The sequence below is a fragment of the Protopterus annectens genome, chromosome 4.part0 (assembly GCF_019279795.1).
Source record: "Protopterus annectens isolate FY-2018-M chromosome 4.part0, PAN1.0, whole genome shotgun sequence".
Classification (NCBI taxonomy): Eukaryota; Metazoa; Chordata; order Ceratodontiformes; family Protopteridae; genus Protopterus; species Protopterus annectens.
Window position 1 is genome coordinate 561,775,540 of NC_056733.1, and position 9,719 is coordinate 561,785,258.

General features: G+C 38.2%; 1 long non-coding RNA gene across 1 annotated transcript in view; it reads left to right on the forward strand.

Moving 5' to 3' along the window:
* The window catches only part of LOC122799438, an 86,211-nt gene extending 81,578 nt beyond the window's left edge, over positions 1-4,633 (forward strand). Inside the window, exon 2 of the long non-coding RNA XR_006364472.1 lies at positions 1,077-4,633. This is a non-coding gene — a long non-coding RNA (uncharacterized LOC122799438). The remainder of the gene's footprint in view (positions 1-1,076) is intronic.
* Positions 4,634-9,719: the final 5,086 nt, after the last annotated feature.

Below are 9,719 nucleotides of genomic sequence, written 5' to 3' on the forward strand. Positions count from 1 at the left end.
CTTGAACCTTGATGGCGATGTTAGTGGGAAATGGTCTGTGTTGTAGAACACCTGAATCATGATGTTTCTCTCCTCCACAGTATATGGAAACACGATTTGCTCCTCCTTGTGTTTTAACTTCGTATCAAGAAACTGGTGTCATATCCATATGGGAGATGTCTGGGATACACACACCGTGTGCATTGTTAGTCACTCAAAGGTGCCTGTAACAAAGATTGCCAGTGCTTACACATACATTGGTGTCCACAGGAATGGACATTCATGGATTTCCTGTGTGATATCTGTGTCAGCATTGGAGTGGTAAATTATTTCCATGTCCTTTAGAAAATACAATGTTAGATGCGATCAAATCCTTTTGATAGCATAGAGAGTGACAATGTGCACCTTTGTGGCTACTGGCTGTGAGGACTGCCTCAAACAAGTTAATTTCTGCTAATCCTTTCCCTAACATCTTAAAGCTGTCTCCATCTTTGTTCACCAGGATTTTGTGGTATACAGCTGCACTGGTGGTTAAGGATCATGGAGCAGTTTTTGTACATTTCTGAATCTCTGCACCATGTTGTGTACCCTCATTTGCTTTCAACATTACCAGAATGTTATTCATTTCTACCTCGTTGCACAGTCATCTGCGTACAGTGTCAGTTGTGGTATTTCACAGCCTTGTGCAACCGCAATGTCTCTGAATTACCTCCATCCTATGTGGCACCAATCATCATGCAGTTTTTGCCTTGCGCATTGCATTTTTGTCTGAATTTGGTCTTATTTTTTTTTTAAACTTGCATTATGCCTACTGTGTTATAGTGTGATTACTATAAATAATTTTCAAAATTGTATTCTAATGACTTTTTATTTGTCATTAGGGTGCCGATTGTTTTCTGTTTCTTTGCCTTTTTTGTTGATTTAAGTAGTTAGTAGTTATCTAATCCAACTAGCTTTTAGAAAATAGTAGCAAGATTTTAATTCCACTGTTAGCATTAAGATTATGAAAGAAGCTGACTGTGCAGAAATGTATAATGCTTGCAAATAACTGTATCGTTTAACAGTTTTACATTTTTTGTTCTTGTTTCATTCTGTAGCACTGACTGCTGCTGTTTGCAGCCTACTACTAGTCATTATGATCCTGATGGCAGTCTGTGTTTACAAACCTATCCAACGGTGGTAATGGAGAAAATATCCAGATGTACAGACAGTGCTCCTGGAAATAGAGATTCATCCCCAGTCTTAAAATGTTACATTCCAAAACCTTTCATCGCACAGGTGGATCACAGTGATGTCGCCAACGGATAGGTTACTACCTGAATAAGATTGATGTTCCTTTTTGCATAGATCAAAAAATAAAATCATTCTTTCAGATCCCTATAATGTGGGTACATGCTGCAGCATATCCTTTTATGGAGTAGCTGTAAAATGGAATGCATTATTTAGGACAAAAGTTCTTTTCTTGGTAATACAGTAGTGCAAAATATGGACATTGTTCTTGTTCCGAAGAAGAACTTTGTGGATTTGATTCTAGAAGCTATTCAGAGAATCATTGTAAAAAATGTCTAGGTAGTATGGTAACGAAGTTTCAGTACCCAGAACTGGGTGGGAATATATAGCTTGGAGGAAGATCCATTTCACAACTACAGTTTTAGCCGAATAGTTGCTGGCTACAGTTTTCATCTGACATGAAGATGTTAGCATGTAATGTCTGTTTTCGGTCATCACTTTTTAACTGCTTATCTTCCTCAGTATCTCTTTAAACAACTGTAAAAGTTGTAGTTCCTGTTACATTTCATAATTCCCAGCATTGTTAAGGTTCAGTGTTTGATCTTAATATAAATGTAGAAAACATTTTTTAAATAAGTTTACACTTTTTGTATTATGATTCTAGAATGTTTAGATCTGCTCAGAAGGTAGCTGTATGTTTAAGCGAGTCCCACTAAAGCAGTGGATTATTTGACAAAGCATTTAGCTTATTAACCTATTTATTCCTTATTTGTATGTTACTTGAGTGTGTGTTTCCGACTGTTTGTTGTGCTCCTGCCTGCGTGAGTGTACATAACTATTCTACAGTATGAAGTGTAGTCTTCTTTTGTGTTAGGTCGTTGCTTCTGTTTGGTCATGGATAAAAGCAGCCATTTGTTAGGACCAGTTCACTTACCCAGTTAAAAAAATGAAAAAATGAATAAATAGCCTACCCTAAGATTTTGCAATTGGGAATTTGTTGTGCTAAGCAAAAGGATGCCAATGGCTTTGTCCTGCAACACCCAGGTCTAGTTTTAGCTTTATTTTTTGCTCTTCCTCTTTACTGGGACTCGCTAAACATATTGTATTATGATCAGAATTATGTCTGTTTTGTCAAGTGCTGCAGAACCAAGATATGTGAAAATAATTTATTGGGCTTTCCTTTTAGTGGGATTGCTGTGTTTCATGCCTGTTTACGTCCACAGTTACATGAAGAAAATGCAGAAGATGTGAAAAAGCTGATGTGGAAAATATATAATCATTTTGAATCCCTGAGTAGAATTTTTGAAAATGTCATTCAAGCGGTGATTTTTAAATATGCATTTATTGAGGTACCTCAGAAATTTTATTTGTAGGAAAGGCTATAATTTGTACTTTTTAAACTGGTATCATTTTTGTTACCCTTTTGTCACTTCTGACTATACATGGGGTACTATAAAAGTGGAATTTAGTTTACCTTAATTGGCGCTTAAGATACAAACTACACATCGGGTCATAGTATGTCTTCATTGAAACAGTCTAAATGCCTTTCCTATCAGTTGGCGCAGTTTGTTATTCTGTTTACTGTGCTGATATATTAATTGCAACAGTTGCAGTTAACAGTAGCATATGTCAAATATCAAATGTGACATTCATACATGTGAGCTTACATTTAAAAAATATATCCGATTCATCCCCACACGTGTATGCACAAATAATTCAAAGGCCAGCAAGAAATGAATAAATCAGAAACACTAGTCATAATGGCCCACCGGTAAGACATTACTCTGGAATAACTTTAATTGTATAAAAGAAGCCAGGGCTTAAATATAGCCCCCTTGTCCATAGTTTATCCTTATTAATTATAGGATTACAAGTCATTCCCAAAATTTTAATGAGAGCTACGCATGAAACGTGAATGAACATTTTCCTTCCTTTGGTACTGCTAAGGACTGAGCACTTCTGCATATATTTGCGACTAACTGCAGAGTATAAATTGTGTAAATGCTGCTATTTTTATGGTTTTGCACTAGTGTTGACTAACAGTAATTGGTATTGTGTTTTCTGTTAACACTTTATTTACTTATCTATTTAAGTTTGTTACTGTTATTTATTTGTTCCTATTTTGGAATTACTAATTCTTTCTAGAAACGTAGGAGAATAACTGTACCATGTAAAAGTAATAAATCATATTTTTTTTATTTTTATATTTGTAGTTATGTTTATGTTTAACTGCAGTATGGCAGCAGTGTATTCATTGTTACTGTAGTTTGCTGCATGTTTTATTTTGGAATAGGGCTCATAATGTGTTTAATTAAAAAAAATGGAATAGCTATAAAGTGGGTCACTGTGTATCCTCTAGGCTGAAATTCTGAAAAAAAATGTAATCTGGTAATAAAAGACCTTTGCAGCTTTGATGTTTGGCAGTATGGGTAAGTCTTGACATTCCATTTAATTGGTTCTCCTTATTTTTTTCTGTTTTAAGTATTACATTAGTTTTTTGCAGGTGCATATATATGGGTGTGCCAACGAGCTCATGCCTGTGTGTAATATCTAGATGTTCAGTATGTATTGCTTTTTCTTCGAAAATAGCCTTTTGCACTTTAACAACATAGTGATGTCATTGGTCATCTCCATCTCCTGTAATGAACTGAACAGTTAAGCACCCTTGAAAGGAGAACTTTTTTTCTGTTTGTGATTATGTATCAGCAGGGCCTTGTGTTGACTTTAAAGATTATTCCTAACATTGCATCTGAACTTCTAATCTCAGTACTCATGAAAATTAGTTTTTAAAACTGCTGTGCCACTCGCACCCTCAAAGTTGCATAGCAAAACTCCAGGTTGCACATTCAAGGGGAAACGGGGGAAAAATCAGGGGGGAAAGCACTTTTAAAAACTCATTTTCTGTTCCACTTGTGTCCTTGATAAGTTTAGATGCAATAAGTCATTAGGTTTCTTTATTAAAAATGTTATTCTTAAAAACTAGATTTCCATGTGAAATAGATTTCAACATCATGCTTTTTGAATCCTGAAAAACATTTGTTAATGGTACTGTTTAAAGTTATAGAATAATGTTTTAGTGTTGTAAATGTGGCCATCTACAAGTGGATATTTTTATTTCAGAGCAGCAGTACAATATGGGTTTGGGTTCATGCATGTACGTACTTTGGTGCTGCTTAATTTGAAATAAGAGTACAGTCTGGCAGGGAGAGATATGTTCATATATGCTTCTATTTTAGTATTTTTTTTAAATATTTTTTTTTTGCAATCCTGTTAAGAATCCGTCTGTAATATTACACTGCGGACTTACTTAAAATGAATACAGAAATGTACCTTACTATATATAACAGAATTATGCTGTGTCTTTTAATAATTGGAATTCAGTCAAGCCATTGCAAACAAATAAATGTTGCTGAAGAAGTCTTAATTTTTGTGCAGACACGATTCTTTTGTACTTAAATAACAGAGTTAAAGAAAAGAAAATACTTAATGGCTTTAATACTTAATGGCTTTGAACATGTGAATACCTTGCTTTCTTTAAAAATACTACATATGAAAAATAGAGATTGAGATTTTACATGTGGCTTTTCTTAGGGTCCTGAGGGATGGTGACAGCATTATTTAAACAACAAAATTGTCACAGCATAAGTGAGTGCATGCTCCGCAACTAAAGTTACACACTTAGTGCTTTTTATAGTTTTCATCAAATAAATGATGGTGGGTGGTGCAGCGGTTAATGCTGTCGACTCACAGCAAGAGGTTATCCGGTTCGATTCTCGGCTGGGGTGCCTTCTGTGTGGAGTTTGCATGTTCTCCCTGTGTTCGCGTGGGTTTCCTCCGGATACTCCGGTTTCCTCCCACATTCTAAAGACATGCTTCTGGAGCATTTCTCACCGGGCCTCCGCTGAAAACAGGATCTGTGGAACCTAGTTGGACTTTCCCGGTCAACGATTGTTAAATAAAAATAAAATAAATAAATAAAAGTTTGTAACAAAATGATACATATGCATCATACATTGCATAGAAGGTATTATTAAACGGCTCCCTATTGAAATGTATGCAGTCGAAATGCTGAGCCCCATAAAGCCAGGTGGAAAACGACAGAAAACACCAGAGAAGAGAGTATCTCGAAAATCAATTCTTCTTAATTCCCCCTACACACACGCACACACTGAGATTGGGGGATATTCTGAGAAATGGCATCTCAGACTTGGTGTGTAAGTCCGTTCTTTCAGCCAGTCATTCTCTGTATTTCAGGACTTGCTCTAGTTAGGTCCCAGCATTTCAAATGATTACCATATTAAACTGCATATAGAATTATAGAAATGAGTTTCTGTATTTGCAGATATTAATGCTTCTTAATGACAAGGAAAACATTTACGCAAATTTAATATAAGAGTTCCACATACTAAAAGAGCAAACTAGACAAGAAACCTTTAAACGAGCATATAGCCATTAGTGGTTGGTTTGGTCTAAGTGAGCCTTAACTTGCACTGCAAATGTAATTCTCTTACTGTTGTGCCTCACTTGCCAGAATCAGAAAACGGTAACAGAATTTAGTTTGTGTCCTTGTGTTCAGTATCTTTATGTGTAAGATTAACTGTCCATTGCTTTAACATGAACAGAAAGGCCATTGTGGAGATCATGGGCAAAGGTGAAAGAACTCCACACAAATCAGATTTTATTTATTTTATTTACATTTGTTAACAGGTAGTATCCTACTGGGCCATGTAGCCTGTTTTCAGAGGAGACCCGGGGAGAAAAGCTCCAACAAATAATACATAGAAAAAAATCATAAATGAACAAGATACAACAAGGTAATACAATAATTATTGGATTAGATAAACAGCACAGTGGGATCCAAAAATTATATAACTGAATAATATACATCTGGAATGAAAAAGCTAATAAAATTGCAAGGAGAACAAAAGCTGGAAGAATAGGAAAGTTTTATTACAGGAGGAGTAGACCAAATACATTTTCTGTTTTCTATATTATTAGAGTCTTCCATTTCCTGTACCTGTGCCCTTTGCTAGCAGACCCCTATCTCTAAGTGGTGAGGAATAATTTTCCTAAGCTGGTCATAGTATCACTGCTGCAGTAGCCTTAGTCATATGGGTTCTGTCCTGCCTAGAATATAACAGTCGGACAGTCATCCAAAGCCCTGGGCTGTTTCCACACATGCACCCAGGCTGCTGGATACACAAGCTCCACAGGGAGAAAACCAGCAGCCAATGTGACAAAACCTTCTTGCTACCCTTAGAGAGAGCTCCTGTTAGGGCTTCAGAGGATAATCAGTCTGAGTCTTTTCATTGCTGGGCAGGTTAAGTTCCTTATAGGGAAAACCTTCCATAATCCTTTGTATTCAGAAATAACTTTATTGTCATTCAACCACACACAAGTGCACAGTTAAAGGAGATTACGTTCCTCCAAGCTCAGCATAACCACAAACATTTACACAGCAACACAGAACAAAAATAACATTAGAAATGAGCCACCAAGGCACAGAAGTTTAACTATGGCATCTTCCATTCCAGCACCAATTTCAACCAAGTCCTAGACCAACCGCAGTCAAATAAGTTTCAACCACCGCATCACCACTCCAGTACCAGAAGCATTCAAGTCCCAGTCCAACCGGCTCACTCTTGAAACAGCCGCATCTCCTCTCCAGTACCAACAATCTAAGTCCTAAGACCGAACCATCCAACCCAGCAGGCCTCACAGTCGCCGCCATCCACAGACCCAAACAACCAGCCACTCAACAATCTTATTTCCTCATCCCCGTCCACCATAATCAGTTCACAAAAAAAATTCTGGTTCTCTCTCCGACCCAAAATCCATTTCCAACATCCCACTGGCAGGCAGGTTTCAGCTTCCACATCTGGCAACTCGCTACTGAAGGCCAACTTCTTGTTAACAAGAGCCAAGCAAAAACTCACATCAGGGACTCCACGGACATCACGAGCTCAGGCAACAGGACACCGGACACATTGGACCAGACAAAGGGACCAACACATCAACAAAAAAAGTAGGTACAAAACAGAACCACAAAGTGTACAACCGGAGCTGGAGAGGCCACTGCCATACAAGGCATATATTGTATATTATGTGTTGATTTATGTGAAAAACATTGTATTTTCTAAGAAAAATGGTTATTATTAAGCATCTCAAAACCAGCTGGTGTGACAGAATGTTTACCTGTAATTTTTTACTTTTATTGTTTGTATGTATTGTAAACACTTTTTGTGATTTAAACTTGTGCTTATTTTAATGGATTTACTGTATTAGAGGCAAGTGTAATTTCTGCCACCACCAGCTAATACTTATCAGCTACCCAAAGGCCCTTAAAAGGGTGTCCAATTATTACTGTGCAATATTATTATCCAATTGGTAATGTGACTGTTCAGTCTAAGGCTTGTTAGAGTGGCTTATTACAATAAAATCTATAAATATGCAATATAATCTAGAGCTTACTTATCTCTACACAAACCAACCACAGGTAAAAGGTTTTAAAATATTTAATAATAAATAATTAAAACGCAAGACAATACTACTACACCACAGTGATATCTAAGAGTACAGAGATCACACAGAAGCTTAAAACAATACAGTAGGAAAGTTGTGATATAACAGAAAAAAACAGTTAAGTCTAACTTTCTTCTAAGTTCTTAGCTATTACTCCAAGAAAACATACTTCTAAGACGCCACTTACATAAGACAACAGGCAGAGTGCTGATAAGTTAGATATCAAGATCAAAATGCTCACAGTCTCTCACTCTACAATAGTTTTTAAACTCGCTAACAAACAGCTCTGCTAGGCCCTCCCAAATTACATCATTTTGACACTTAGGTTTTCCCAGTATACATGTTACATCATTTTGACACTTAGTCTGGAGTTCCCAGGCCAACAAACTGCATTATTTAGCAATCTAACACCTGCTCAGGAAACTACAACAATAAAAGACATTTCACATGTACACTCAAGCAATTATTCCTTAAGACAATAGAAAGAATGTGTTCAGCTAGCCGCTTCGGCACCACTATTTAGATAATTTTAACTTCAAAGGACATTTGAAATGCTTGGCTTAGTTTTCCTTACAGCAGATGGCAATGTTGCAACAATCTTGGAAGTTCACATTTTACAGTGTTTTCTTTCATTTAAGAACACAAGCCTGTATTTTACATTTATATATACAAATGATAGAATTATGTATCAAATTCTATTTGACTAGGCTGGCAGCCTTCGCCCATCTTTCCCCAATCTTCACATCTCCCCCCCTGGAGAACTCAAGATAATTTTTCAAGTGACCCTTGATAAATGCCGCTTGAGAGGGTTAGGTCTATCTGAGGATACCTCACCCCATTCCCTGTCTTGAGAGCCCATCTGCATTGGCATTACTACTCCCACTGCGGTGCTGCACTGACATATGCTTGCAACCCCAGGCTCCATTTTAGCAACTTGGCATTTTGCTGACTGGCTCTGTGTAACCATATTAGGGAGTTGTGATCTGTCATAACAGTGAATTTCCTTCCATACAGATTAGGCTGAAGTTTTTGCAGTGCCCACACTATGGCTAGACATTCTTTTCTATGGCTGCATAGCATTCCTCCCTGGGTTGGAGTCTACAACTGAGATGACCACTGGGTGCTCTTCCCCCGCTGAAGAAATCTGGCTAAGTACTGCCCCCACCCCATGGTTTGAAGCATCCACCTGCACAACAAATTATTTGCTGTAATCTGGACTGGCTAACACAGGGGGTCCTACCAAAGCTTCTTTAAGCTTCTGAAATGCCTGCTCATATGCTGGGGAGCAACTATGGTACTATAACTAGGGACGAACTTTCTGTAGTACCCTGCTGTCCCTAAGAATGCCCTTACCTGCTTTTTGGTAACAGGTGCAGGCCATGCCTGAATAGCTTCCACTTTGGCAGGTTCTGGCCTTATCTTACTACTCCCCACTCTCTTAGGTAGGAGACCTCTGCCATACCCACCTGACATTTGCTTGGCTTAATGGTCAACCCTGCCCTCTGTAGTCTGCCCAGCACCTCCCTGATAATGCTGAAGGTGCTCTGGCCAGGAATGGCTATAGATGGCAATATCATCTAGGTAAGCAAGGGCAAACCCTCCTGCTCCTGCTAGGATATTATCCACCAGCCTCTCAAGTCGCTGGGACATTCTTCATCCCAAAGGGAATCTTTGTGAACTCATACAAGCCAAAAGGAGTCACAAAAGCTGACTTCTGTCTAGCACTGTGAGACAAGGGCACCTGCCAGTAGCCTTTGGTAAGATCAGTGCTTGTAAGATACTTGGCCCCATCCAGCTGCTCTAGGGCCTCATCTGTCCTAGGCATGGGGTAAGCATCCAACTTTGTGACAATTTAATTTCCTGTAATCCACACAGAACCTGGTGATGCCCTCCTTCTTTGGCACCAACACCACTGGCGAGGCCCAGGGACTGTTGGACTATTGAATCACCCCTAGTTCCAACATCTCCTGTACCTCTTCCCTCAGTGT